This window comes from Polistes dominula, unplaced genomic scaffold (genome assembly GCF_049000335.1).
Source record: "Polistes dominula isolate Pdom_NZ unplaced genomic scaffold, Pdom_raw_medaka contig_79, whole genome shotgun sequence".
NCBI classification, from domain to species: domain Eukaryota; kingdom Metazoa; phylum Arthropoda; class Insecta; order Hymenoptera; family Vespidae; genus Polistes; species Polistes dominula.
The window spans coordinates 4,553,195-4,578,476 of record NW_028300916.1 but is presented as its reverse complement, the minus strand read 5'-3'; the positions used below and the strand labels follow the sequence as shown (position 1 = coordinate 4,578,476).

Genomic DNA, 25,282 nt, shown 5'->3' with positions numbered 1-25,282 from the left:
ATTCTCTCGTCTGTGAAATTTCAAGATAGAAAGTTTCTTTACAATGTTAAAACTTATCTTATCTATAAAAAGAAAAATTAAGAATATCCACAATTTTTTTTAAATATTATTACTTTAGATTTAAACGCTGTTGTTAGGAAAATAAAATTAAGCATTTTGTTTTGAAATAAGGTTTTTACGTAATTAACATAGTTCTCGAATTTTTTTTTTTATATTTTTCAATATACAATTTTTTGTTATATGTATTTGTTCTCTATGAAGATAATAGTTCCAGAATATTTTTTAAATACTATAATTAAGGTGAGAATTGGGAAATGGAAAAAAATAGAATAAATGACATTATTAACGTGCAAATTGTTTTTTTTTTTATTTTTTTTTTTATAACATTTCAGTGACAATAATTAGCAATTAAAAAAATATTGACATATATATATATATATATATATATATATATATATATATTAAAATTAGTCTTAGATTCTCCATAGTCGTTTTCTTAATTCTAACAATTGAGCTGTTTTTTTTTTTTTAAATTGTACAAATTCATATGTAATCCTTACAAATTTTTTCACTTTTAATCAAGTGTTATAATTTAATATCAGAAATAATATTGAACATTTTCACATTAATTAATCTTTATCAATATTTTTGAATAATTTCAAACAGTTAATGTCTTAATAGAAGATTAATTAATACTTTAAAACAAAAAACAGCTCAATATGTGTTAATTAATATTTCAGTAAAAATATACAATATATAAAAATTGACATTTTTTTAACTTTTGTTTTTATAATGACATTTCAGTGACAATATTTAACAGTCCAAAAAATATTGACATATGTATAATCAATTTTATATTGTTCACAGTCGTTTTCTTAATTCTAACAATTGAGCTGTTTTTTTTTAAAGTTGTACAGATTCATTTGTAATTCTTATAAATTTTTTCACTTTTAATCAAGTGTTATAATTTAATATCAGAAATAATATTGAACATTTTCACAATAATTAATCTTTATCAATATTTTTGAATAATTTCAAACAGTTAATGTGTTAATAGAACATTAATTAATACTTTAAAACAAAAAACAGCTCAATATGTGTTGATTAATATTTCAGTAAAAATATACAATATATAAAAATTGACATTTTTTTAACTTTTGTTTTTATAATGACATTTCAGTGACAATATTTAACAGTCCAAAAAATATTGACATATGTATAATCAATTTTATATTGTTCACAGTCGTTTTCTTAATTCTAACAATTGAGCTGTTTTTTTTAAAGTTGTACAGATTCATTTGTAATTCTTACAAATTTTTTCACTTTTAATCAAGTGTTATAATTTAATATCAGAAATAATATTGAACATTTTCACATTAATTAATCTTTATCAATATTTTTGAATAATTTCAAACAGTTAATGTCTTAATAGAAAATTAATTAATACTTTAAAACAAAAAACAGCTCAATATGCATTGATTAATATTTCAGTGTTTATACACAATATTTAAAAATTAATAAACATTTCCATGTATTTTGAAGTGGACAAATGGAAAATGGATTATTTTCCTATAATTTTTATAACGTAACATAGAATGATTTTTGATTTTGGTATCGAAGCTATTAAATAATGTTTAACTTATCAAATCTATAAATATCTATGATGAATCTATTTATAATATCAAAAAAACATTATATTATTAATGAGTTAATGTAGAATAAATTGTTATAATCATTAAATTTGAGTATTTTACATAATGAGATTTTACTTAACCTTTTTTTCATTTGCACGTAATTTCTAAACAATATTTACATAAAATTAATGGATTTGATATATGAGCCGTCCATTAATGTGTACTTAAAAAAGAAACTAATGGCTTTAGTTTCGACACGTCTTTTGTAGAAAATTGTTTGATTATAAATTCTTTAATTAATATAAAATAAGCTTATGTAATTTCGGCTCTAATTTTATCAGCTTAATTTTTTTTCACTGTAACTATGTAATATTTACAGTTTGGCATATACATTTTAATGTTGTTGTGTTTCATTATTTGTTAGATTTGTTAGAATGTTGTTCACGTAGTTTATCAAAATCTATATCAGATATGTAATCAAGAAAATCTCTTTCGAATTTAGGAATCGATTCTTTAGGAATTTTATATTCAAATTTCATTTCGTTTCCGATTTTGTAAAGGTTTTTTGATATTACCGCATTTTTTCGTCTGTTGGGGTGATGTACCTCTATATGAAAGTAATAATCTCCTTTATTCTCAAATATTTGACCTGTAAATACAATATATGTTATTAATTTATTATTATTTTTAATCTAATTATATTAGTTATCCAAATCGCGTTAGATTTTGAAATATTTAATAGGATTTGATATAATTTCCATTTGTTACATTTGAAATAATAAAAAATTAAAAATCAAAAATACATCGTACCGTATACGTTACAAATAATACGATTAAGTATGAACTAATCTTAAAAGTCTCTCTCTCTCTCTCTCTCTCTCTGAGTGTTGTAAAAAAAAATTCTCTTTATAGGTTAATGTGGATCCATTCTCTTACTTTTAAGCAAAGTGTTTCGAAAAAAGGGACAAAAGTATATTATAAACGAAGACATGCAATTTAATGAATCGTAGTACCTATCTATCGTTTAACGCGTTGTGATTAATGTTAATCGAAGAAAGAAAAGAATTTTAAATAAAATTCATTAATCCATTAACTGCCAAATTATTTTTTGTTTCAGAAATATTTATATTTTTTAAAAAGTCTTAAAATCGGAATTGTGGCTGGTTGCACGACAAAAACTAATAAGAGACTATTATTTATTTCTTTTATTATTATCCTATACATACAAAATAGCTATTATTATGACATTTTTCCATACAGTCCACATAAAACCGAGTGGTGTACGTAAAATTCCAAAATCTCCAAATGGGGATCGTGGCAGCTAATGGGTTATTAATTGTTAACTTACCGCAACAGATCTTTTTTTTCTTTTGTTCTTCATGTATTCGTTGGCTATGACGTATCAGGTTGTAGTGCCTGTCAGTCGAATACTCGCATTTGTCACATACATATTTAATACTTTGGTCTCTGTAAAATTATTAATTTTTATGAATTTTGTGAAATATAATTGATTAATAAGAAAAACAATAATATCGTTTGGACTTGAATACTAAATAATTTTTTACGAAATTACTACACCGATTTATCGGGTTCAAAAACTTAACAGTTATTTAATATTAATTTAGATATTTTTTTTGTTAAGTATTCGGATAATGTTCGTAGTAAAATAAAAAGCACAAAAAAATCGAGAAAATAAATTTACGCGAGAAAATTTGATTTATTTTATCGAGGAATCTCATTCATATCAAATCAAACAGATCTTCGAAAAGGTTTAATACTTACGAGTTTGTATTGTCTTTTTCCATTTTTTTTAATAATTAATATGTCACGACTAGGATAGATTACTTTTTTCAAACAAATGTTTTTTGGAGTTTTCTATGAGAATGTTTTCTCAGTACACAAAGAAAACACCACAGGTTTGATCGGATTGAAAATGTAGTGACTGGTTGGAACAATCGAAGTGTCTCGTTTGTATATTAATATTTTCTTGAATATCGCACAAACACGATAAAACGCAATTTTGGAGTTACTCCAAAATATATATGATAGTTTTAATTTACACTTGGTAATTCAATAGGAAAAACCACACTTAGAAAATTTGTTCAAGTTAAAAAGAGGAGCAATGTTAAAGAACACGAGGAAGTAACTGACTGCTTCTATTGACCGCTCCGATCGAAATGATTGTGTCGCCGATATTATTAAACTGACGGATAGAGAAAAAACAAGATTTTGTGAAAAGCAATGAAACTTACTCCTACCTTTATCCCCACCCTAACTACAACATCTTCTTAACCGGAGAATCTCCGAATTTTTCAAAACGGAGTAGATGATTGGATTAACATTGGAGTAGGTACACTAACATCCCCCCACTTTTTTTCTTTTTATGTTTCTTATTCTTAAAGGATGATTGTTATTGGAGGAAAATTCGAGCCAATAGGCAACCAACTAAAAGTAACACCCAGTTTAGTTTTTCTGGATTTCTTTTGTAAAAAAAGAAGTTGTTTGTTATTTTAGTCCAATAATACAATACAACACATTTTTCTATTCCTATACAACAATCTTACCCTAATAGATTTAGCGATAAGTCACGAATATATGTTATCTCTATTTGAATAAAAGATTTCTTTTTTAAAAGAGGGTTAGACATTCGATATTATTTTTCTTCTATTTTAGAACACGTGTTTAATGCTATTGTAAGGCTGTAATTGCAGTGGCGAAAGGACAAAGGTCTTCGTCTTAGGTAAACACCGAAGTATTTTATGACATTTTTTTCGTTAGACTATTCAGTTATATATATTTTTTTATATAAAAGAGAAATAAATGAAATGAAAATAGAAAAGAAAAAGATTTAAAGAAGAAGAAGAAGAAGACAAAAAAATGGACAGATATTCGGGAGGTAATCGATATAATAAAAGTTTAAGAAAGACTGTAAAATTAAAAGAAAGAAGGGAAAAGGGAAAAGAGAGTCATCGAAAAGGAATGTCATTTTCTCCCATTTTTTTTTCTTTTTTTTTTTTTTTGAATAGATATTTCGGAGCTTAATTGTTTTCTCATAAAACATTCTTTCTTATCTGATATTTTACCTACTTACCGTTTGGCTATTGTATTGCTGTCAAGATTTTGTTGGGTTACGAAACATGATTGATTTAAAATAAATGTACCTGTTGCATCAGGCTTTTATTAATCACGGCTGAATGTTGTTTCAGGAGTGTAAGGAATGTTAATCTGTAGGGCAAGGTACAAGAAGAATTCGTGTAAACAGTAGTACATTTTAATGACATTTTTGATCATTAAATTATAATTTTTCTTAAAGACATGATACACACATACTTTAAATTTGACAATTTATTTTAACCTTTTTCGGATGCGTGTCCACTCTCAGCCACCAAAGCCTTTTTATTCTTCCGGTCGTATGTCTGCTATCAGTCACCACACAAGAAACCGTGCTAATCTTTTATTTATATATGTATATATATTATATTATATATATAAATTAATTCCAACCACTACGACACTCATGTCCAAATTAAATACGTCCGAAAAGGGTTAATAATTAATAATACAATTAGATATAATATATTTTTAAAAAGATTTTATTTGTGAAAGACATTATAGTCGTGTGTCGTATTGGAATATGATATCCATGACGTGCCGCCACTTTAGTGGCTTTTCTTTTCTTTGTAATATTTATATAGAAAAATAGAACAATTAGAATGAATATAAGATTAATTATAAACGTCGGAATAAGTGCGAATTAGCGTGTTATTATCGTCACTTTAGTACGTCGAAGGTACGTTATCTTTTCCCCGTGTGTTAGCATGATTTAGACTTTTTTTTTTCTAGAATGACACAGTTATCCATAGTGCTTTTGGCTTGGCATTTATCATGCTAGCAACGCGGAGTGTGTCTGATTTCCCCAGGTGCGCATACACGTGCACGAGCCTGGAGTCTCCTCGCGTATAGATTAGAATGGAAGCATTGTGTAGATAATTTGCAACTGCATTTCTCATTGATGAGAGTCTCGATGTTTGTTTGTTTGTTGTGTTGTGTTGTGTTGGTAGACTCTTCCGTTATTTTTCTGATACATTTTAAACGAGTTTTAACGGTGCTTTGACGCAACGCTAGTAGCATCTTTAGATAGAACGATTGAAAAATATATGTTACGAATATATTAAATATTTATTTTTATAGTTTTATTTTTTTTATTTTTATTATAACAAATTTCTTTCTTTTTCCTCCAAAAACATTTATTCGTTCGATTTTGATGGAATGAAAAATCGTGCTATACTCGTCGTTGTTCTTCCCTTCGTTTAAAAATTGATAAAGAAAGTAGACCGAAAGATTCATACGTGCTGAGATTTTTAGGTCAACGATAATATCTCTCTCTCTCTCTCTCTCTCTATCTCTCTCCAGTGTGATTTATTGTGAGACAAATCGATAAACGACAACAAGAGAAAAGTACACATATTGCACAGAGACGATTTTAACCCTATATTTTCTCTTGAAAAGCTAGACGACGACAGGAGGACTTTGGGTCCGACACCAGACAAGCCAATAAGCTCTCGCTACTTTTTACACGTTTGTTCGTTTTACTTCGCGAAAAGATAGACAGAAAAGGAGAGAGAGAGAGAGAGAGAGAGAGAGAGAGAGAGGGGAAAATAAGTCGGAATAAATTCGATAATCGTTCGAACGTTTAACCTTATACTCAGACTTACCATCTATTTGAAGTGTCTTGAATTTGATCATTTTATTTTATCTACGATTAATCTCGTTGCAATTTCAATCTTAACTCGTGATATTAAAAGTCTAATCTATGTAGTGTAATTAGTATTTCTTTTTTCTGTGTCTTGGAAAAAATAAATATATTAAAAAGAAGAACAATAAAAAAAAAAAAAAGAAATAGATATATATATGTATATATACTAAAGACTGCACGTTCGAAGTCGTTCGTGTTAAATTCGGGTCAGCGAGCATGGCTTGGCGAAAGGTTCCGCGCGAATGGAGGAAGAATTACTATGCGAAAAGTTCGTGCCCCTCGTTTCTTCCCTGATGGACGATTAAAACTTCTACCGTCGAATTTACAAATTCCTTCGGGGTCTTCGACTGACGGAAACGCATTAGTAGTTCGCTTCGCCCAACGAATTTAACCCTCTTCCCCGTTAGCATCGCGTAGCACAGACCTATCTCGAATTAGAATTTAAATCCGCGGAACGGCTTACTCGTAACAGCTCGATTTCTTTCGTCGCGATTACTCGGGGATAAGTGTGTTTCTTGTTCGAGAGCCATTTCTTTTATAAATGTCTTTAAATAGTAAAAACAAAGTATATTTATTACGTCTGAAATAAATTTGATTACTTTTGTTTCATATTCTCATCGTTGCATCCCTATGTATGATGATATTTAACATGACAAATTTTTTTTAGCTCCCTTGAATGTTTTAATTCTTCGTAAATTAAACAAAACAAAAAAATATATTCTATATTTGATTTTCGATAACGCGCCTAATCGTTATCGATCTGTAAGATGAGTTTCGATAAGCGGTACCTTTGATATCGTAGGTAGATCAAGGTAGATAGGGTACGCATGCGCATTTTCAATGCACAGTGGCGCTCGATGGCGTTCGCGACGGTTCGTTCTCATGAGGTGGGGGAGTGGGGGATTAATCACGTTCGGTCGAACGGGGAAAGGCAGTCGCGGCGCGGATATTGCACCGTCTGGCTGTAAGAGAGTATAGCGAATTGTGTTTGAGGACAGTGGGAAAAATTCGCGTTCCATTGACAGATCTACGAGAATAACGTTTAAAAGGTCCATCAAACGAACGAACTAACGATCGAAATAAAAGAAAAAAAAAAAAGAAAGAAAAAGAGAAAGAAAGGAATTAGAAACATTCGAAATTAATTTATCCACGATACCACACCACGTGCTTCATTCGTGAAGAATTTCATTAGCGTTCATTGCTCTTCTTTGTCCTCCTTCATCCGTCTTTATATCATTCATTTTGTCTAATATTTTTTTTGTTAAAACGAACAGTCCGATAAGACGGAAAAAAGAGAAAGAAAGACAGACAGACAGACAACACACGAGTCAAAAATTGTCATTTATCTTTGTAGTAATTAAAATAGATAGAGAAAACAAGCGTGTCATTTAAAATAAAAATTCATTGTTTGATTTGTTCTCTTTCTCTCTTTCTTTGATTAGTGCAATAACAGAAACGTGTGTGCGCGCGCGCGTCTCCGCGATCTTACAATTATTAATAGTTAGTAGTTCGACGTAAGCGCAAGTGTGTATTGTGTCACGCTTAAAGTGTCTATTGCTGTTGCATACAACGTTTAATAAAAATCATGATGAAGGAAAAACATATCAAGACTTTTAAAGAAGATCTTTGATTCTGAGTGTTGTCTGTTGGTGGTCAGGTCCGTGCTTATTGTTCCTGCTTTTTGATTCTGCTCGTGTTGTCCAGGACGTTTACCTCAGATCGCCTTGACATTGAGCTTGGAATCTTGCCTGACGTTTCTGCTTTAACTTTTTGAACCACGCAACGCCCCCTTTTCATCGCTTCGACACAACGTTCAAGAGAAGTCTCACGCTATATTTCAAATACCTTCAAAAAAAAAAAAAAGAGAAGATTGGTCATCTTTTACATCTTTTATTCCTTCCTTTGTGTCATCGGTGAGTTTAAAGCTACCTAACACTTTCTCTTTTTATGCTAGTTTCGTTTTTCTATTCTGTTTTATTCTATTCTATTCTATTCTATTGTATTTTGATGATTTAGAAAAGTTTATAGGCCTTCGTGAAAAAAAGAAATCGATGGAGATATTGTTAAAGTCCTTAGTTTTTACCTTAGTCGGTGATGGTCATTAAGTTTTATCCGGAACGTATCGTGGACGACGGTGTAAAGTGCGATCGAAAATTGTTCCGTGCCGGCTTCACGAGGTAGGGGAAAGAGAAATAGAGAGAGAGGGTACTGTATTTACCACTACGTAACCCAGATGTACGAGTGATAGGGCTCTCTCATGCGACCTACATAAACAGGTGTACCGCCGGTGTTAGTTCGTTTCGGCGATCAAGCGTTTCTAAGCATTTCGTAACGACGCGCCGTTATCGTCATTTTCATTGGAAAAATCAATGCTATTTGAGCGCCTATCTCGTCTAACGATAATTTCTTCTTCTCTATTATTTTCTTACTTCTTTTTATTTGTTATTTATTTATGTCTATTTCTCAACGTTAAATTTATAACGACCGCTATTAATCTTAAATCCGTAATTAAAATTTTATTGTTCTTTTTTTCATATGATTTAACGATTGCTGTAATGATAAATATAATGTTCCTTTATTATTATTATCCAATAACTTTTTTTGTATTATTTCAGTCAATACCAAATTGATAATTATTATTGTTTAAAGGTTGATCATTTGATTGAATATAATTTAGTATAAAAATGTTATTGGTATAGGTTTAATGCTTAACAATTCTATTTTTATAAAGCTTGACTTGTCTAGGATTTATCTGTAAAAAGAAGAGAAAGAAAGAGAAAGAAAGAGAAAGAGAGAGAAACTAGGAAACAATGTTACGTTAAATGCGTTTCCTCTGTCCTTTGTATTTAACGTGAGCAACCCAACTAGGACTCGCCTTCTCGTGACAAACGAAAAGTTAGAGCGTAAGCCGAAACTCGGTCATTACGCGATTTTCACTTTGCTGCTTTAACGAACTTTCTAAGCATCCTTCGCGATAGAGTCTGGGGGTGAAGAAGAGGTGCTGGGAGGGTCTTCTTTACCCCCAAAAGCGTTTTAAAAGAATTACTTTTCGCGGTTCGACTTGATTGATCGTTCGTCGTGTCAAAGCTTCTACCTAATTCCTCAAGATTCTTTCTACCTTCTTCTTCTTCTTCTTCTACTTGGTTAGTTTACGCCTCTACGATTAATTATGCTAACGTAAATCTACGAGCTTTACCATCATCTCCGCCCACTACCGGTTCTATTACATCGAACATTATTACTTTTTCTTCCTTCAATTTGATTACTTTATCGTTATTTTAAATACGAATCGAGAATCTTTAGAAGATCGAAATAGAACCAACCCCACCCTCTTAATGACACCACCTGCTGTATAATCTCACCCAACGTGTAATAACTTTCTCCCCTCCTCCAATAGATAAGGGTGTACAATTTGGTGATATTTAACAAGCTGTATTTAATTGGTTGATTATTGAATTAATATCATTCTTACTTTTTGTTTGTTTGTTTGTTTATATCCTCTCTTATTAGCAACGTTCCATATTCAACATCGTTAACGACGAAATACATTTTGTTATCGAGTATCAAATATTATATATTTTTATTCGTTTATTTTTTTTTTTTTTCCGAATAGATTTGTTTTCAGAAATTTATTATTTTCATTTCCTATTTCTTCAGATTTTTCTTTTATATACGATCGTTTTACATATATATATATACATAGTTGTATTTTTATTGCATCGTACTTTACTGACACGCGAAGTCTCATAAATTTCACGAATTATCGAAATTTCTCGCTTTTTACCCTCTTCGAGATCGATCGTCACTCATGTCATCTCTCTCTCTCTCTCTCTCTCTTTCTTTCTTTTTTTCTTTTTCTATTTTTCTTCGTTTTTTATATCATTTATCTACTACTGTGTGTACGATATCAATGCATATAGATATTTATTATGCATAGAAACTAGTATGCTACTTGAATATATTTATTTATATATATGTATATATATATTTGTACGAGTTCGCGAAAAACTAGGACAATTTCAAAAATACTTGTCAACGAGTAACGCAAGATAATTCTAAAATCGTTTGTTAGAATTATTTCGAATTCACGCGTCTATCTCTCTTAATTAAAATCTGTCAAGGATGCTGTCAAAAAAAAGAAAAAATATTTCTTAATACGCTATAAATAATCCTTCAATTTACATTTAATTTTCTATACACTTTTTTCAGCATTCGTTTTTTCTTATCGGCCTAATTAATTGTATGATTTTCTTTCTCGTAAATGATATCAAAAAAAAAAAAAAAAAAAAAGGGAAAACCAGGTAGAAAAAAAATTATCTGCACAAATATAAAGGATAGGGTTGTGCATTTTTATATAAAATATTCATCACGTTATTGTTCCTCTAACTTACTTTCCTTTGCGTTCTTTGTCATCTCACTTTTTTTTTTCTTTTCTTTTCGTTTACCACAATCCTTCCTATTTATTTTTATTAGCAACCCGTATACGAAAACACGCCGAAGGGTGGTGGGGGGGGGGTGGTAGGGTTTCGTCGGTTCGTCGGACGTGATCGCTGTGATTTCAAAGAGGATTTTGTTCTACGAAATGTAACAGCCATCTCTCCCTCTCAGCTTCCCCCATCAAACCCCATATCTAGCTACCTAGCAACCTCCCTTTCTCTCAGTCAGTACCATTCGCTACTATTTTCGTCCGCGAATGCGGTAGCTTAACTACGTACGTGTCCAACGTACTCGTACTCGTAACAGTTTGTCCTGATACAAAGTCCGAGCTAGCTAGCTAGGACCGTTACCAGGATCGTTCTCGGTTTCTCTCCACCTTGTCTCGCTTTTAATTGCCATGGATACTAAAACCAGTTGGATTCTTCTTCTCTTCTTTTCTTTTCTCTTCTCTTCATTTCCTCATCCTCGAGAATTCTCATTATCCAACTTAAAATCCGTCACGTTGCACGTTACATTTATCAAATCTTATTCGAATCAAATCTTTTTTTACGTGCTCTTGTTTTTTTTCTTCATTCTAATTCATAAATTAATTTCTTAATATTTATATTTATTTTTGCAGCACAATAGTCATTTTTTTTTTCTATATATTGGATTGTTCGGAAAGTAATTTATAATTATAATTATAATATATAATTTATATATATATATAAATCTACTAAAATATCTTAAGCAAATAAATATGTCTAATAAACTATAATGTATAACTCTTATGTCGCTAATAATCCTCGATGGTTGATGCGACATTAAATAAAGCTATAAACAAAACAAAAAATTTATATACATATGTATAATGAAAGATAAAATTTAAGGACAACTTTGTTATATTTCGATTTATTAATAAATATATATTTAAATCATTAGATTATATATTTTCTATATTTTAATGAATACATTTTATAATGAATTTTATTTAAAACTAGAATAGAGGAAATTTTGTATAAGAATTCAAGGTTAATATTCCTTCTTTCAAACGAATTATTATAGGAACTTATTTTAGAGCTTATCGATTTTATCTTCATATCTTTTTATATCCTCTCTTTTATTTTTTTTCCTTTATAGAAAAAATACCTGAACGATATATACTCAAGATCAAGGATTAGATATACCTAACGTATCTATTTCACATGCGAACATGACACTCTCCCTTATCATTACGATTGAACCCGATAATATTTTGTTGTTATCTTTTCCATATTCTCCCTTTTCTTGTTTCCCTCCCTATTTTTTTTTCTATTTATTTTCCTGGTTAGAGAATTGAACACAACCATCGATCTTTTCGTTCTTACAGGTATACACATATATATATATGTGTGTATACCTCTACGTGCGTTGATTGCGGCCGTGAAAGAACGCGTATTTGCAGTGCGTTCGGACGCGGGTATTTAAATTTTAAATGGCCAAGCCAGCGTGCTAGCGTACCGTTGTATATTGTACGTGCTTGTTACGGTCAGATAGCTGTAATTCGTTGTACACATCCTCGACGCCATCGATCCTTTTTGTCGTTTGATCGAATCGGACACTCGACTGGAGTAACTTGTATCTCGTACGAATATATATATATATATATATATAGATATCTATCGAACTAAAATACAGATATATATATATATTATATGCACATCTATAGGACAAGTTTATTGATTATTGGTTGCACGATTAGATATATAAACCACGTTTTCTCTTCTTCTCTTACATATACATATAAATCAGTATTCTCTCTCTCTCTCTCTCATTTTACTCTCACCCATTCCTTGTCCGTTTGTCATGTTGTTGTTACTTGTTTGGAAAAATAAAATACAATTCTTTCTACGTTCAACACGTTTAATTTGTATATAAATCTTTCTACTTGAATTTATATATTGAAAATATAGGCAAAGAAAAAATGAGATAAAAAAAAAAAAAAAAATGCAGGGTTTAGTCCATCGAATTTTCTACCTTAGGGAGTCTCGAAAGGTTTTTGGGAATAGACGAAAGACGATCTCTTTCATTCTTTCTCTTTCTCTTTTTCAATAGATTGTCTTCTAGGGGTTAAAACGTCGATTGCCGGAAGGGATAAAATGGAAAAAGTAAAAGAGGTTAGTTGGAGAATGTCGACGAAATAAACGGTGAGTAGTACTCGGGTTCGATCGATTTGTTCTTTGGTCTAAGCTCGGGCTCAACGGAGCTTGCTTACGGTGTTCTGAGTCGAAGTTCCCATCCGGTTACATAGCGACTCATGGCAAACATGTGGTCAGACCGGTTGACTCAGGCAGATTGCTTCGTTTCTACCTTTTGCTTCTCGTGTCTTTCTATTTTTGTATTTTTCTTATTTTCCTCACCTGTGCACCATCATCCTTCTCTTAAGTTGGTATATATTTTTCTCTTTTTCTTTGTCTTTCTCTCTTATGTGATTTTTTTATTTTTTTATTTCTATTTCTGCATACTTGCAATACCGCATTAAACGTTTAATATTTGTAAAAAAAAAAAAAAAAGAAAATCTCAAACGTGTAATATCTAAAGTAAATCCTGTTGGGAATGTTAACTTTGATATCTGTCCTTTGACCTGTTATAACGGATACGTAATTTTAAAAGTTGTGCATATATATATATTTTTTTTTATTTATAATCCTTTAAGTGTAGTTAAATGTTCTTTTTTTTTATTATCATCGTAAATTAATTATTAGTTGGAAAAAAAATAAATTTAAAAATTTGTATCTTAAAAAGACGGTATTATGTAGTTGCAGATATAATTGATTTCAAAAAGAAAAAAAATATAGTGTTTTTTTTTGTTTTTATTTATAATCACTCAAGTGTAGTTGAATTTTTCTTTTTATTATTATAATTAAATTATTCATTGGCTAGAAAAGAAATAAAAAATAATATTAAAAATTTATGTATATATATTTATATAGTCTTTTATATATATTTATATATATGAGTATATATATTTTATATACTCAAAAAGATGGTATGTTGGAGAGTAATTTCAGAGTTGCAGATATAGTTGATTTCGAAAGGAAAAAATATGGTATTTTTATTTTTTTATTTTTATGATATCAAAGTTATTTCATGAGTAACTCGGTACTTTATTTATTTTTATTTTTAAATAAAAGCGTATACGTTCGAAATGGTAACATTTTATACGTTAAAATGAAACAAACTATTTTCGTATGAAATATTTATTCATTTTCAAATGGATTTAAAAATTGAGCGGTCATAGAAGATTAAGAAAGAGTGGTGATGAATGATGTGTAATGTTTTGTAATAAAATAATTTTCTCTCTTTTTATTTGCAAAAAAACACATCGTCTAGTTGAAAAAATTCTTCATATCTCGTTTATTTTGAGAGACAATCGATCGAAGTATTTTACATACACCGTTTATATTTAGATGGATGTATGCGTGCGTAGCGTATACGTAGTTTAAGCCCGTAGAAAAAGCTTCTTTTTTGCGTTACTCGAGGAAGGTTGTGTCTCGTGAAAGAAGATGAAAAAGAGTAAGAAAGAGAAAGAAAGAAAGAAAGAGAGAGAAAAGAAACGTTCGAAAGAAACGACCACGAAATGCAACGGGTTTTCCGTAGGTTTTCGTGAAAACATGAAAATATGTGCATACGAAATAAGTGTAGAAAGAGTGAAAGAGAAAAGAAGAGAAAGAGAAAGAAAGTCGATCAAAAAGTCGACACGGTCCTTCGACGAGCTAGAGAAACGTTTTCAAAATACATCCACCTATATCGAGTGAAAATGTTTTCAAAACGAAACGTATTTTACATCTCTTCTCCTATCCTAGTGGAATTGAATGTTTCTCGATGAATGTTCCTCGATGAATGTTTTTGGTGGCCCTTTTCTTTCAACGTGCACACACGCGTACACTTTTTCCTATATGTATGTTAGGATATGTATTTGTAAGTATTTTTGTTTCTCCCTATTTTCTATATTTTCGTTAGAAACACTGTGTCGTAGAAAATATGGATCGTAAAATAGCAGTCTCTCAATTTCGATTATTTTACTGTTAACCCTTCATTTATATTATTTACCATATCTATATATACATATGTATATATATATATTTATATACTAAAAAAACACACGCGATACGAAATAGGATTTTTATTTTTACAAGCAGATTACTAGTAGATTCAGTTTGAAATTTGTTCGTGGAAGATCTTCTGGTTTGAAAATTCAACTCATTTAAAAGGTACACGTGAGTGTGTTCTTTTTAAGCAAAGCACGTTTTAACCTTCAAGGCATGTAATAGCGATCGATAGTTAGAGATCCGTGTTCACGATGGAATTCGTTAGGAATATGTATCTTAGGAATCAACGATGATTCCCTAACAATAAGTGTTAGTATCATTGCTTAACTTTTCTCCTAGGAATAGAAAAATGAAAGAAAAAGAAGAAAAAGAAGGAGAAAAGTAGGAGTAAAATCTTGTAAAGGCCAAATGAGGAAAATAATTGTTGAGAACGGGTGCTCCCCCATTTGTCGTGCAACATACTTATTCCTTTTTTTTTCTTTTTCTAAAATTGTAGATAATTTTGTTCATTCTCATTTTCTTTTTCTCTCTCTCTCTCTCTCTCTCTATTTCTATATCTATCTCGTTATTTTCTCAACTATTCTCGTCAGTTTCTTCACTCGACGTTAAACGAGCGTTAATCGTGGTCCTCGATGTTAAACGTTCCTATACAAACGTAAAGTAGTAGTTGTAGTTGTACTAGTAGTAGCAATTTACGAGCTGCGATTTTATCAATCATTAGTACCAATTTAAAATAAGGATCGGAAAATAATTCATTTTAATCAATTCAAATTGTATTCGTTGAAATAGAATAGCAATCGTTTATTTTTTTACAGCTAATCATCTTGAAGATTTTTGTTTCAATAAAAAAGTGTTTATTTTTAACTTGAACCAATTTTCGAATAATAATAATTTCTTTAGAAATAGAATTAACGTTTCACGTTTATTAGTTTGGAATTTGATATTATTTTTTTTTATGTGGATAATCTTTCTTTTATTGCTCGATATTATTTTTATACAGAATAGAAAATACGGAGTGTATATTTTAATAACAAAAAGATATTGTTACATTTATAAAACGTACATGAGAGAGAAACAATTAATTGTTCAATTATAAACAGGTATATCTTTCACTTGAAACAACAACAAAAATAAATAATATCATGTGTATTATGCAAATAATATACCAACCTTAAAAAATTTTTACGGTCAATTTTGTTTGTTATTGTATTTGTGTAGTATACGTATTTTTTTTTTAAATAGACCAATTCATATATATATATATATATATATAGATATATATAGAAGCATGAATAAAATAATTGAATGGAAACAAGACCAAATGGTCTTTGTCCTTCTTGTACATCGTCACCTAGAGACACTATTTCGCCATTTGATTTTGAAAACGTAATTGTATAATTTATGTTATGGGTCGATGAACCCTCTCAATGTTCGAGGAGTGTTACAATGAAATACCACCACTACCACCACCATCACCTCTTCACCGGCTGCTCTTTACTTTAATGATCATTGTCCGCTTCCCGTTATCAATATCCTTATTATCGACCAACTGTGTTTCTATTCGATGCACGAAAATACATTACGTGTTACGTATATATTTCGTTGACTATTTTTTTTCTTTCTTTTTATGTCAACACCTCTTGACATTTCTATTATCATGAAAAATATCATTTAGCGAAAGAAAGAGAAAAAGAAAAAACAAAAAGGACAAAGAAATGAAATGAAATGAATTTTTTCATATTAAGAATTACGTGTGCACATTTTTATGCAATACTAGGATACTAATACTAATACATTACCATATAATATTTCACAGTGTATTTACTTATAGTTATAATGCTTTCAGTACGTTTCAGTCGTTGTTATTGATTCAGCCTGTCATTTCTATGTTTTCGATCGTGAACAACGGAAACGAGAGTAATATTTGATGTTATACGATATAATAATAATAATAATAATAATAATAATAATAATACATAATAATACAGTATAATTACGTAGATTGAAAACAGGTAGAACATATTATTATTTATTGAAAATGTTCATTAGACTAAAATCGAAGAGAAAGGGAGATAGAGAGAGAGAGATGAAAGGTGAGTTAGAGAGGAGGAGGGAGAGGTATTTAATAAGAAAATGTTCATTGAAATGAGTTGTCTGTCTCTCTGTATATTTATATATAAAATACAGTAAACTGATGTCTGTCTATATCTGTAAGCCTTTCGTCCCCATCGAGTTAATGACCAAAACTCAATTTTCCACGGTAGTGTATGCATAATTGACGTGCAATTAAATCGAAGTTGGAGGCCCCCACGTACGTGGGTAACATTGCTGCCAACGGCGTTGCTACCATCGTTCAGGAAAACTTTTTCGATCTACCGAGTTTATTGGAGGTGAAGCTATCCACCACCACCACCACCACCACTACCACCACCACTGGCTGCTACTGCTCTTCCTTGATTTAGAAACTGTGGATTTTCCAATTGGATCTTTTCTACGTGCTGCTATTCGAGAATTTGGGGAGGGATGGGGAGGGGGAAGGAAAGGTAGAGAAACGAGAAATGTATATATATATATATTTCGAATAGATGCCAAATATTGAGATAGTTTATCGTTAAATTCCACATCTCCTTTTTTCTTTTTTCTTTTGTTTAACATCTTTTGCAATTTTATTACCTTGTCCCATTTTTCGATGTCTTCTTTTTTCCTTTTTAACACTATATAATTTACGTATTCAAGAATGTTTTTTTTTTTTTAAATATTTTTCCCTCCACATGGGGTTATTATTTAGTGGCAGCATTTAGTGTTAAAGAATATGCAATCTTTCATGGTTGAACAAATAAAATTTATTATAAATCCATTCAGGTGTATTTAGGTTAAGGTAAAGTATTCAAGTAGAATAATAAAGTAACCTTTCTTTGTTTTTTTTTTTTTTTTTGAGATAAAATTTATTCGGTGAAGAGAAATGTAATGTTGAAATTATATAGGAAAAATAGAACAATATATTTTCGTTGAAAAGTTTGAAAGATTGAAAAGACTTGAAGGTTAAAGAAAGTATCTACATAGATAGACAGCAGGTGTGTGTTTCTTTTTTTTCTTCTTCTTCTTCTTCTTCTAGAAATCTATTTTGGTACACCCTTTTTTCGTCTTTTGAATCATTTCAGGTAGGCATAAGCTTTTGGGAACATTTTCGTTACCGCCTTTACGACCCAATTTTCAATTTCCAAGGACGGTACTTTGGTCCAGTACTTGTATCACACGTACCAGTTCCATATCGTACCCGTTCCCGTACCGTACCGTACCGTACCGCTTATGTAAGAGCTGCTTTTCTACGAAAGAGACTCGATGTGCGAGTGGGTGGGTGGGTGGTTTGAAGGTGGGAGAGGAAAAGGAGATATGAGAGAAAACGAGAGCGTCCTTTCTCTCTCTCTCTCTCTTTCTCTTTTTCACCCTCGTTTTCCATCTCTTTCTCTTTTTTTTTTCCTTTTCCAGAACGACACTCTTGGACCGTTCATTTTTAGCACACGAAATCCAATTTTCTATAGCACGAAGAATCTCGATACTTTTTCACCTAGCAGGGTGGTGGTGGTGGTGGTGGTGGTGGTGTATCTCAGAAAGCTTTCTTTTTTTCCATTCTCTTCTTCTTCTTCTTCTTCTTCTTATTCCTTCCAATCGTTTTTCTTCAACAGCTTCGTCCAAAAACCTCTTGAGTAGTAGTTCGATCAAATTCAATTTTGAACCATTAAACTTTGTATAAAACGTTTGAGTTTGTTTATGTAAGTGGGTGGATACGTTCTATATGTATATGTATAGAAAGATATAAGTGTTATTGGCTTCGTCAGTAAACGGGATTATCGTTAAACTGTGTGATATTAAAATTTTATGAAGTAGGCTCAGTTTTCATCATTCTGATATACTCGGTGTTTCAATCATCGGATCAGAAAAAAAATTCATGATTTAGCGAGATTTATTGTAATAAAAGAGAAAGAGAGAGAGAGAAAGAGAGGGATAGAGAGAAACATCGATCGACCTGATTCAACCAATTCCAATCTTTTGTAGAATTTTTTTGTCTTTTAATATTTTTAAATTTTCTAGATGTCTTAGAGAAATATTTTTGTTAAATAATTAAACATTATTATCGAGTCGTAGAATTTTGAATAATTTAATTCGGTCAATGACCTAACATTCGTTGAGAATATTAAATGAAAGATTCTTTTTCATTGTTTTTATTTCTTTCGTTTCTCTTTCATATTTTATTTTATTTTATTTTGTTTTTTTTTTGGTTTTGTATTTTTCTAATATAAATAAAAATTCTAGTAAAATTTTATTTTGTTCATGGTTGATTTTAATTGCATACGAAAAAATATACTTTTATAAATAGATCATCAAAGAGGAAATATTCTGAATGATAAAAAGATAGAAGATATGTTATCAGTTTTTCTATTCACATGTATATATATATCGATAGTAGGAGTAACACATATCACGATTATATTTTTGCTTTACAGCAAAAGTAAAAAATTACAATTTTCAAGTATAAAATGTGTAATTAATATTACAAAACTCTTTTATCTTAGATACATAAAATAATAAAAATAATACAATTGATATGATAGTTATGTTTTATCACGTAAATATTTTTTAAATATTAATAATTTGTCTTTAAAGTATTTCTTTACATTTTCTAAATTGAAATATGACAATTTAATTTGTATAATTTTAAAGATATTTATATGTTTATTAAATAAAATATAAAATATAGTATATTTATTATACTATATTATATGATATTTTATATAGTATATAAATAAAATATATTTATTATAAATTAATATTAAATATAATTATGTATATATATATATATATATACTAGTAATAATAAAAATAATTAAAATAATATATTAATATTAAAATAATATAAAATAACAAATATATAATCTACAGTATATATAAAAGTAATAAAAAAAGAATACGAATAAGAAGTAAAGAAATTTCTTTGTGACGATTCTAATAAATTAGCATTTGATATTTTTTTTCTTGTTCTCTGTTTCTTTTACTTTCTTTCTTTCTTTCTTTCTTTCTTTCTATCTCAGATCGATAGTGGTAACGCAAGGGCTATTCTGCCAGCGGCATTCGAAAGATAAATGTACTCTCGCATCATCATGCAATCCCTTTGTACGAGGCTGTGGCTCGGTCACGCGCTCACAAACGGTCGAGCGTCACTTGATGAAACGTCAAAGGGAAATCCTGTAGATTACACTGCAATTCTCTCCATCTCTCCATCTATTTCTCTCTCTCTCTCTCACACACACACACACTCTCATACTTGTGCTCTCTTTCTCATTCCCCTCAACTTCATCTCTTTTCTACTCGTATCTTCAAGTCAGTTCACACAGCATACATCTGTGCATGTGTGCATTTGTTGTGTGTGTGTGCATTCATATCTCTCTTCTTTCTCGTTCGTTTTGCTTGCTTGCTTGCTTGCACGAAAAACTTGCGACTGATAGCCAAGAGTAGAGTAGGGAGAAGAGTGGGTTGTGTTTCAGTATTATTTCGTTATTTTTGATCACGCGTGTGTTCCTTCTTCATATTAACTTTAACTTAACTTACCTCATCATATTTTCTTTTTTGTCATGATTGATAATGAGCTAACGAGCAATTGCATGTATGCGACTTAATTCATATTGTAGATGAGAAACGAATTTGTCTCTCATGTTTCTTGTCTTCATTCATCATCTTTTGTATTTTATACATGGTTAAAGTATACTAAGTGACACATTTATAATTGTCATTTTCTTTTTACTGTATAATATATTATAATGCTTGAATCATATATGATGTATATAAGAATGTTTGTATTTTATGTTGTTAAATGCTTACACCATGTCTGGAAAGTTGTTGTTGAAGTTAGGTGCACATATATGAACCGGTAAAAACATGTACACGAGATGGAAGGGGGTGGGGGTGTGGGTGGTAAAATAGTAAATAGCAGGATGATGAAAAGGGTTCTTGGTCAGATTAAAACGGAACATTTATTTCGGTATATAAATAAAGATTTAAATGAAAAGTAATTTCTTTGTCGGCATATGAAATTGCTTAAACTTTGTGAATGCGCATACTTTGTTACACGACGAGTATATTCATTACTTGTGTGTTTTTCTTTTCTTTTCTTTTTTATTTATGAATACTAAGCTTAATCGATTTAATTAAATTACACGATAATATTTTTACAAAATGATGATCACATAAAATAAAAGTTCTCGTGCTAACGTTTGATCTGTTAATTAAAATCCATCGTTTACGTGATTTTACACGATTTGTTCGTTTATATGAAAAAGTTTAAATAAAGTTCAGTAATATACTTGAAAAATAGTTCGTTGACACACAAAGACCTCATGGTAGGTACTATGGTAAAAAACTTCCTACATATTTCAAATTATTCCCGTAAAAAATTATTCCCAATTTTGTCTCTCGTATTTTTTGTTAGTCAAAGCTTTTCAATCACTGTCATTTTTTTTTTTTTTTTCTTCTTTTCTTTCCTTTACCTTTGTTCGTTTTTATTCATCGATTTTTAATAATTTCCAATAACATTTATTTTTCTTTAAATAGATTTTCAAACGTTTTTTTTTTTTTTACTTCTAAACACTTGTTGAGAAAAATGGAAAAATTCGATAAGCTACTATTTTTTTTTTTAAAAAGATGGAAATTTTTATGGTAATTTTCTTGACATTTCGTAAACACAAAGATGTCTTAAGGTTAACAATAATTCAGGTATTTACACAGGTAAAAAAAGGGTCAAATGATTTATGACATTGCTTTCAAGTGTAACTTATTTTTATTTAGGGAAACACTTGAAAAGAATTCAAGAAAAAAAAAACATCGTCACGTTTTTACACGTATTTTCTAATTTTGTAATTTCATGCAGGAAATTTTGTATTTTTGTAATAACATTGGTTCAAACATTCACATTGTCAAATCTAATCAATGTTAATGTGTAACAGTAAAACGAATGATCTTTAATAAAGTGTACACAAGTTTTGATTTAAATTTGACGTTTACATTATATCGGAAAAAACCAGAGATTCGTTGTTGTTGATGTAATGAATACGATGTTTTATAATCGTAGAAATTTTTTCATTCGTTTGATGCACAAATTATTGTTATTATTCGTGGAAAATGTTCTTTGGTATTGAACATTTGTATTACACACATGTGTATACCATTAGCTTTTGTATTAACACGATGATTAAAACATTGTTCGTTTTAAGCTACGCACAATTCTCGGGTATGTTTGCAGTTATTTTATTCACGATTTGATTTTTTTAAAACGATACATTTACAAAATAACCAGGATCAGCTTATCATCCCATTGGTAGAAGTATTTTTATTATATTTTTATACGTTTCTCTGTACATATCATCTAGTATTGAATGAATGAACTAGTCAAAGTCAAAATAAAAGCTGTTTGTGTGTGAAAATAAATCATATCAGATAATAATTCATACGATGGATAATTAATTACGTACTATTCAACGTTTTACGACAATATTGTTATTATTATTTCTACGTGCACAAGATCAATGGGGTCATAAAGCAAGGGAAATTTTACGTGAAACGATGCTTGATATAAAAAAAAAATGTCATTCGTTAAATTGGAAGTATGTTATTGTTATTTAAATAAAATCCGCGAGACAAATATTAACCCTTTGAGTGGTGAATACTTTTACCTTAAATGTTTCTGTAGGAATAAAATAGTTTATTATTAATCAAATTCTAATAATCAATTATATTTAATAGTTTCATTATTATATAATTATTGTATATTTAACAATTTAAAGTTTTTCTTTATGAATATACTTTATACATAAATATTATAACAAACACGTGTGTATACTTCGAACGATAAGGTTAGTAATTTTTACCAAACGCATATATGCGTTCATAGCACTCAAAGGCTTATTATACACGTTTTATCAAAATTACTACGCACTTAATAATAACTTTAATGTAGATGCAATTTTCTAAATTGGTTATTTTTTTTTTTATCATTTTTATTATTACCATAACTATGATAATTCGCGTAACTATTTTGCGGTTTTTGTTTATCGGCTCTAATCGTTTTCTTTTCTTCCGTTCGGTTTAGTTAAAGATAGTAATGTTAAATGAAATATATATAACGTGGCCTTGAACAATCGCGAAAGTGTATCCGGTTTCTTCGTAGTGTTTGTAGGCTTTCTAAGCAACACAAGGTAGAAAGAAATGCAATTTAATATGTTTATGATATTTTACTAGACAAATGTACTGACATTTTTAGGTCATTCAAAAAATTATGTCTTTTTCTTTTTGATTTATTCTTTGTAAAGTATCATTACACACATAAACAATGTAATAAAGTTAACAACAAATATTCTTAATAATCTTTTTAGAAAATGTTCACGTTGAAGAATCTTTATTAACCTGGCTGAATTATTAGACGCGTAATTACGGATGTCCCGGTGCACGATTTAAATTTAAATTTTCTGGGAGGGTTGGAGAGATGTTGGGAGGATAGGGGAAGACCTTTCGAACAATCCTATACTTTCTCGTTTCCTTATGAGACTACTAGAATTGGCAGTGAGCCCGAGTTTGTTGGAACATTCGTGAGATAAAAGAAGAGGACTTTTCCTAGGGATTAATGACTTTTCTCGGACAATTACCATCGAGATTACACATCCCTCCCCTTCCCTCCTCCTGTCTCTATAGTTCTTTTCTTTTTTTTTTTTTTTTTTTTTTAACAACCTTCGAGAGTCACCTTATCTAATTTTTTTTTCTTTATGTTATTCATCGTTGGCTAACGTGCGTGGTAACCGCACGAGAGAGACAAGTTTGTTGGTAGACAATAGCATTGCTGGCATGTAACAACGTGGTATACACCCATCTCACCTACACTCACACTCACCTTTGAGATAAATAATTACGTAATGGCGAAGAAGCATTGTCTTAGTAGTAGTAGTAGCATGATCCGGCGTTAGGACGCGTTGTATGTTTTAAGGACAGAAGATAAGAATAGACTTTGCTTGAACAATTACTCAAGATAAAATTGCTTCATTTTCATATCACCCTATATACATATATCAATGTTTTATATTTTAATAAAATTTATATTATATATTTATTTATAATTTATATTATAAATTTTATCTATATGTTTCTATATCTATATCTATCTATATATTTCTTTTTATAGTATAGTATATATATATATTATATAACAAATTTTATATATAATACGAAATGAACGAAAAAGAAAAAGGAAAAAATAAAAAAGAAAAAAGTAGGGAGAGGACACGTTCGAGTATCCACTAAACTTGGATTAAAAAGAATGGTAAATACAGTAAGGGTAGAAATTGACGTACAAAAAAAAGGGGGATACTTCCTCGTTGAATATTTGGATCCCACATCAATGGCAGGTTCATGAACAAGTATATAGGATTGAGGGTGGAGATGTGTGTGGTGTACATACAGGTGACGGAGAATCAAAAGAAAGATAGGGTAATAGTTAGATAGGTTGGTAAGTGCGAGTGAGAAAGAGAGAGTGAGGAGTTCGTAAAGGTAGACACTTCGTACCCAGTTCGTACCCAGTTCGTACCCAGTTCGTAGAAAGGGAAGTCAGAAAGTGTGGTTACGAATTCACAATAGCATTGTTCGAAATTCTCTTCCTTCTCTTTTATCGTTTCATCCTTTCTCCTTCTCACTATATCTATAGTATAGTATATATATATATATGTTTCTCTCTCTGTCTCTTTTTCTCCAGTTCTCACCTTTACCTTGCCCGTATTCCCCTCCCTTATTTCTCCTACCCTCTCATCCTTTTCTCTCCATCCACTTTAGGTAAATCCCTTTTCCCCTTTTCTCCTACTGCGTCGTTCCGCCATTAATGGTTTCCGTTTCCTTTGCTGTCTCAATCTCACATTTGAAGGATTCAACTTCTCTGTTGTGTGTGTCCTCCTTCTTATAAGACTACCTCCTATTTTTCCTCCTTCTCCTCCTCCTTCTTCTTTTCCTTTTTTTTTATACTAATTTTTCTTTGCTTTCTCAACAATTCTCCATGGGGGAGTATAAATTCTTCTGTCATCATTGATGAACAACCTTTTGTCATGTCGTCCCCATGTTGAAGAACTTTTATTAATGAACAATTTTTCTGCTGTAAAAATTCCGGTTATATTATGTTATATTTTTTTTTCTTCTTTCATTTCATAGGATTTTTTTGTTTTTTTTTGTTTTTTTTCTTTACTTTGTCATACGTTTGATACCTGTCCAAAGTTTCAATTTAATATTCCTGGGTTAAAACTCAATTCCCCCCTTTTCTCTTTTCTATTTTATTGTACCCTTTTTTTTCCTATGTTTTT

The 25,282-nt window shown here is 30.1% G+C and overlaps 1 protein-coding gene across 1 annotated transcript in view; it reads left to right on the top strand.

The window, feature by feature from the left end:
* The first annotated feature begins 7,311 nt into the window (after positions 1–7,311).
* Positions 7,312–25,282, top strand: part of Pgant9 (polypeptide N-acetylgalactosaminyltransferase 9) — a 211,527-nt gene continuing 193,556 nt past the window's right edge. Inside the window, exon 1 of the transcript XR_016176034.1 lies at positions 7,312–8,303. The gene's annotated coding sequence lies outside the window, so the exon portion shown is untranslated. The remainder of the gene's footprint in view (positions 8,304–25,282) is intronic.